The sequence below is a fragment of the Melanerpes formicivorus genome, unplaced genomic scaffold (assembly GCF_026170545.1).
Source record: "Melanerpes formicivorus ecotype bairdi unplaced genomic scaffold, bMelFor1.0.p_v2 SCAF_8, whole genome shotgun sequence".
Classification (NCBI taxonomy): Eukaryota; Metazoa; Chordata; class Aves; order Piciformes; family Picidae; genus Melanerpes; species Melanerpes formicivorus.
In genome coordinates, this window is record NW_027142360.1 from 10,740,327 (window position 1) to 10,746,669 (window position 6,343).

Here is a 6,343-nt window from a genome sequence, read left to right on the forward strand (position 1 = left end):
CTGATGTCTTGAGGAGGAGAAAGCAAAACCCTGATTAAATTGTGCCTGTGCTTGGATGTCCAAACAAGCATGTGTAACTGTGAGAAATGCAGAGGTGCCTGACCTGCCATAGCTGAATGCTTACACATTCCTCAGGAGCTGGCTCTTTTGTCTGCCAGATGATTCCAGTTCTTACAGGACAGTAGCTGGAAGTTATTGTGTGTGGAGGGGCTTTTGTCATGGCTGTCTTCTACCTGCAGTGGCTTTGCTCAGTCAATCATGGTGGAGATCTGGTTACAGAAGGACTGATACTGCAAGGAGAGCTTCTACTGATGCTACCAGTTCCTCAGCTGTCTCAGGAATACCTGAAAAGCATAAGTCTACAGGTATGGAGTCTGAGACACTTGTGTTGTGCAAAATGAATAGCTTCCAGGGCTGCCTGCACACCTGATGTTCTGAAGTATTTAACAAAGCAGCACCTACTCTTCTGCCAGGACAGGAAAACAGTCACCGATATCATCATAGACAAGGTTGTTTATCTCCTGTAACAGCCTTTTACATTGACTTACGGCATGTGTTTTGCTTTCTCCCTGTCAACCCCCCAAAAAAAACCCTAGCCATGTAAAAGGGGGGGAAAGTGCTATTTCCTGTTGGGGCATGGGGCATGTCAGGAAGGGCCAGTATGGCCATGGGAGAGGAGAAAGGGCCTCTGGATTTCTGTGTTGAATAGGAGATGTCATTTTCCTTTCAGTGACTGTTCTAGGGAACCACATTTGAAATGTTGGAGTATTACCACCCAACACTGAAATACAGACTCTTTGGGTTGGAATTCAGTGACTGTACAACAAACTGCAACATTAAATAGCTGGACTAAAAAGTAGCAGGCATGAGAGGAGGAGAAGGAGGTTGAAATAAGTGTCATAGAACAGAGCTGGCTGAGCTCTGGCATTGTTTGCTGTCACTGATGAGACCCACAGCGCCTCTCCTCTTTTGTTCCTATCCTACAACGTTCCACTTCCTTCCAACTCTTTCAGTAAATAGTAAGGTGGGAGATGGGGAGCACTGCCAGACAGAGCTCCCTTAACTGTTTTATTGAGGAGCTGTGTTTTTGGAGGAGTACACTGGAGCTAGTGGTGCTGCTCACCCAGAGCAATTGTGCTTTGGAGCAACTGCAGCACACAATCCCATGTGCTCCTTGGTGCCTGTTCCCAGCCTAAGATGCTCACAGTCTAAAGCGAGTGTGACAAAGCCACAGAACAACAGTTGAAGTATGGAAGGCCAAAGGTAGAAAATTTGGTAAGAAAGGAAGTAAGAAAAAATATCTATTTTTAATACATGCAGGTTTTGCTCAAAACCCAGATCTGTAACAGTGATCCTTTTTGTGCTTTATTAGATAGTTATAGAAGGGTGGAAAGGACCTCCAGATTCTCCATTCAAAGGCAACATTTGGTTTCAGTGCTACCTTCAGCGCTGGTTTCTACTGCACTTTGCTCCAGCCATGTGCCCTAAAGGCAGCACACCCCAGAGAAGGGGCTGTGTCAGGAAAAATGGGAGTAACACTGCAGTTATAGCTGTGCAGATGTTTACAGGGGGCAGTGAAAGAGCCTTTACTTTGTTATTTTATGAAAGCACTGAGACACGTGAGCTGAAAATAACACAGCTCTTACCTCGCCATCATTCCACAGCATGTGAGCTGTCCCATACATGTTTTATCCAGTTCTGGCATGGGCTGCTGATTGATGAGGCACGGATTGCTCACTGATGAGGTATGCATTCTTGCCTTCTGCCTTCTCTGCTCCTCCCTGCTTTCTCCAAACTTTGTCTGTTTTATTGAAAAAAAAAAGGGACAATAGCCTCTGTCAGAGTCACTGTTCTGTGACCCTTTGCTTCTCACAAAGCATGGTAGTGTGTGACACCCAGATCTCTCACAAGTTTCCAGTGTGCACCTGATCATAGATCCATTGCTATTGACAAAGCCTCAAATATTAATATTGATGAAGCTTCCAATACATAGTGGAGCTACTTTTACCCTGATTCTCCTGCTTGTCAAGTTACTGAGCAACAACTGTGACCATCATCAAGACTTCCTAAATTTCTACTTCATTCCCTGCTCTGAGATGTACATTTGGCCATCTGAAGGTAAGATGAAACCCCCTCATGATGAAAGCTGACTCCTTTGCTTCCTTGGCATGTTCATATATGTTCATATATTTAGCCATTCACACAGGCAAAATATCTCCCACATTCTTCATTAATAGATTTTCTGGATATTTAGAGTTAGTTGCATGGCTCCTAAGCGATGGACATTTTTTTCTAAGACATTATCTATGCCAGGTCTTTGTCACAGCAAGTAGTGTCTGTTCTCTGCTGTTACTCATCACTTGTGTTACCAGCCCCTCCTTGTTATACATCCTTACTGGTTAATAAATGAAGGATCCGTTGTTTCTCCTCCTAATGTTCTGTGTAAGCCATCTTTGCTACTTTCCAGGTGGCCTAATGTGGAATAATTGGTAGGTGCTTTTAGATGGAATTATCTGGAGTAATTGTGAATGGTCTGCATATTTTTATTTACTGTCCTGATTCAAGTAAGTGACAATATCCTGCCCTTCCAGTAAGCAAAGGCACTGTACTGTGTGCTAGTGAGGGCAACAAGGCTGGTGAGAGGCCTTGAGCACAAGCCCTATGAGGAGAGGCTGAGGGAGCTGGGATTGTTTAGCCTGGAGAAGAGGAGGCTCAGGGGAGACCTCATTGCTGTCTACAACTACCTGAAAGGTGGTTGTAGCCGGGAAGGGGTTGGTCTCTTCTCCCAGGCAACCAGCACCAGAACAAGGGGACACAGTCTCAAGCTGCGCCAGGGGAGGTTTAGACTCGAGGTGAGGAGAAAGTTCTTCACTGAGCGAGTCATTCGTCATTGGAATGTGCTGCCCAGGGAGGTGGTGGAGTCACTGTCCCTGGAGGTGTTCAAGAGGGGATTGGACATGGCACTTGGTGCCATGGTCTAGTCATGAGGTCTGTGGTGATAGGTTGGACTCAATGATCCTCGAGGTCTCTTCCAACCTTAGTGATACTGTGATAACAGAAAGGAAAGGGGAAGCAAGTAGCCTGTCCTTGTCACTGAGGACTGGATCTGATTCACCTAATCTCAGTTAATTTCCAGTTGCTCCAAAACTTTCAGCTGTGACTTTCAGCAAGTCTCTCGGTTCATTGCAAGTCTCCTGGAGAACAGTTTTTTTTCAGAGGAGGGTGACTTTCAGGTTGTGCCTTGGAAATAGGACAGAGGTTTTACTGAGCTATCACACAGCCTCCTTCAGTGAACAAAAGGAGTAAAAAAGATGTTCTTTGCTGAAGCGCAGAACGTCACAACACGTCAGGTGGTGGTCAGGTGGAAGAAATTATCAGCACGAACTCCACTACCCCGGCCAATGCCTTTAGAAGTGAACTTCGCTGCCGGGAGGTGCCGGTCGGCGGTTTTCGGTGACGTGGCTGAGGCACAGCGACGTGCGGGGCCGCCCGCTCCGCAGCGGGTCGTGCCGTCCACGCTAATCGCCTCCCGCTCTTAAAGGGGCCGCGGCAGCCTCGCCGTTTCCCGGGATGCCTCCAAGAGGACGGGACTGCTGCTAGAAGAGGGGGGCTTTAGGCTGATGGTGTTCTATTACTCGGGGTTCCCCAGCTGTAGATGGCCTGACAGGGCCTGCTCCCTGCCACCTCCTTGTGCTGCGGGATGATATAACCCCTTCTGCTCCCTTCAGCAGACGTTGGTGGGGAATAATCCCAGCTGGTTACCTCTGGACAGAGAGAAATTGAGAGCAGCTTTATACATGCAAAAGAAATGTACATCTCTGACTGCATTTCCTCTGTTGTCCCCACCTGCATCACATCTCTCTAGGCCTGAGCTCCCCTCCTGCCCATGCCCTGCATTTTTGCAGCAGTCTCTGTGGGTTTGGAATCTTGTGGGTACATACAGCACAAAAATTGTACATGTGCACCTTGTCTTTCTGTCCAGGCTAGACTGCTGCTATTCTCCTTGTCTGAATTTCTGTTAATACCCTCATCTGTCTTGCTCTCATTGCTGCAAACTGTTAAAGCTGTTGACTCAATGCAGTCCAGGCCCCATATCTTCACCTGTGTGCTCTTCAGCCTTTCCTCACTCTGATGACTTGCCTGACTGCTGTCAAAAACCTGCCTGTCCATCAATTTTAATGTGACCCTGGCAATCCTTTCACATCTCTGCCTTGATTTCCCAGTAATTCCTGGACTTGACCTGGTTTCTCATATCCATCTATTCCTGCTTTTGTGGGCTTAGGCTGACTGAGAGCATAAAGAAATTTTGTTTAAATTATTCAAGCCAGTGATGATGTTAATTGGGCAGTAAAGCCCAGGAACTACATCCTTGCTCCTAGGCATGATCACTCTATTGATAATGCACTGTGGTTTGCAAAATGTGGGCTTATTGGAGTGCCTTCCTCTCCTAGAACTGACCTCACATCTCATGTTTCCCATCTGCTCTTGGTGAGCACCTGCAATACGTTTTCAAGGGCAGAGGCTACAAGCTCTGATTCTCAGAGTACTGTCACACATGCCAAGAACTGGGGAAAACCTGATTTCTTCCATGAAGGAAAGTTCAAGTTTTGCATACATGTAGCAGAAATTTTAATTGGTGCAACCTGGATGTTACCTCTTGTCCCTCTGCTGTGCTGTGTGAGAGTATAGGAGTCACTTTTGTGGAGGAGGTGTTTCATCTTTTCTGAATCGTGGCCACTGCAATCATCTCTAAATTCTCAAGTAATTCCATATGGATCTTTCCTATTGACAAATATCCATTCAGAGTTATACTGCAAAAGTCTCCCCCAGTTCATACAGTACTGATAGTCTGATAAACTAATAACTACTTCTCAAATAATCGAGTTCTACCAGCAGGCAACTTTACTCAATGCTGGAAAATAAACTGATTTCATATCTAGGGTGTTTGCCAGGAGACTGATGATGCCATTTCATGGCCAGTTTAAAATGCTGATGTTAGCAAAAAAAAAAGAGTCCTGCCATATCCCACTTCCAGTTCCCTTCATTACACCAGCACTAGCATTCGGGGTGTTGCCTGGATCAGCTGGCTGATCCAAATGAGACTGTCCTGGTGTTAGTGTGGTATGCAGGCATCTCAAGCAACTGCACTCCAAGATCTGATGGACTCCAAGATCTGCCTCATTTCCCTGGCCCTGGATGACAGTGAGGGTTATTCTCTCTGTGCCAGTTTATCTGCGTGTGGAATAGCAGTAATACTAGGAACCAATATGATAGAATCATGGAATTGGTTTGGATGGGAAAGACCTTTAAGATCATCAGGTCCAACCATTATCTAATTCTACAAGTCTGGTGCTAAACTATGCCCCTTAACATCACATCTCTGCCTCTTTTAAACATTCCATGGATAAGAATTCAACCACCTCCCTGGGAAACCTGTTCCAATATTGGAGAACACTTTCAGTCAAGAAGTTTCTTCTAACAGCCAACCTAAACCTCCCTTGCTGAAACTTCAGGCCATTGCCTCTCATGCTGTCACTTGTTAATAGAGAAATGAGACCAGCTCCCACCTTGTGCCAACCTCCTCTCAGGTAATTGTAGAGAGCAAGGTCTCCCTTCAGCCTCCTTTTCTCCAGGCTGAACAACCCCAGCTCCCTCAGCCACTCCTCAGAATATTTGTGTGCTAGACACTTCACCAGCTTCTCTAGACCTGCTCCAGCACCTAAATGTCTTTCTTGTAGTGAGGACCCCAAAAGTGAACCCAGTACTGTATTGTGATTCTCTCCCTCTGCTCTGCTGAGACCCCACCTGAAGCACTGCCTCTAGTTCTGGTGCCCCCAGCACAAGAGAGACATGGAGCTGCTGGAGCAGGTCCCAAGGAGACCATGAAGATGATCAGAGCTGGAGACCCTCCCCTATGGGGACAGGCTGAGAGAATTGGAGCTGTTCGGCCTGGAGAAGAGAAGGCTCTGGGGAGACCTTAGAGCAGCCTTCCAGTACCTGAAGGGGACCTACAAGAAAGCCAGGAAGGGACTTTTTACAAGAGCCTTGTTGAGCCTGACCTTGAACGCCTGTGCTTTTGAACACAGAATCATAGAATCAGTAAGGCTGGAAAAGACCTCAGAGATCATCAAGTCCAACCTTGCTGTGGGACTAAGTTTGAAACAAGCATTTTCCAGGTTTTCCCAGTCTGCTACTTTCCCTTCCTGTTTCCATTTATGCACATGAATCCACATGACCCAGTTCACTGGCACTATGTAACTGTCATTAGAATTGAAAAGACTAAAATAATCTGCTTAGCTGTGGAAAAAACCGAACCCAAACAAAACCAGACAACAAACCTCAG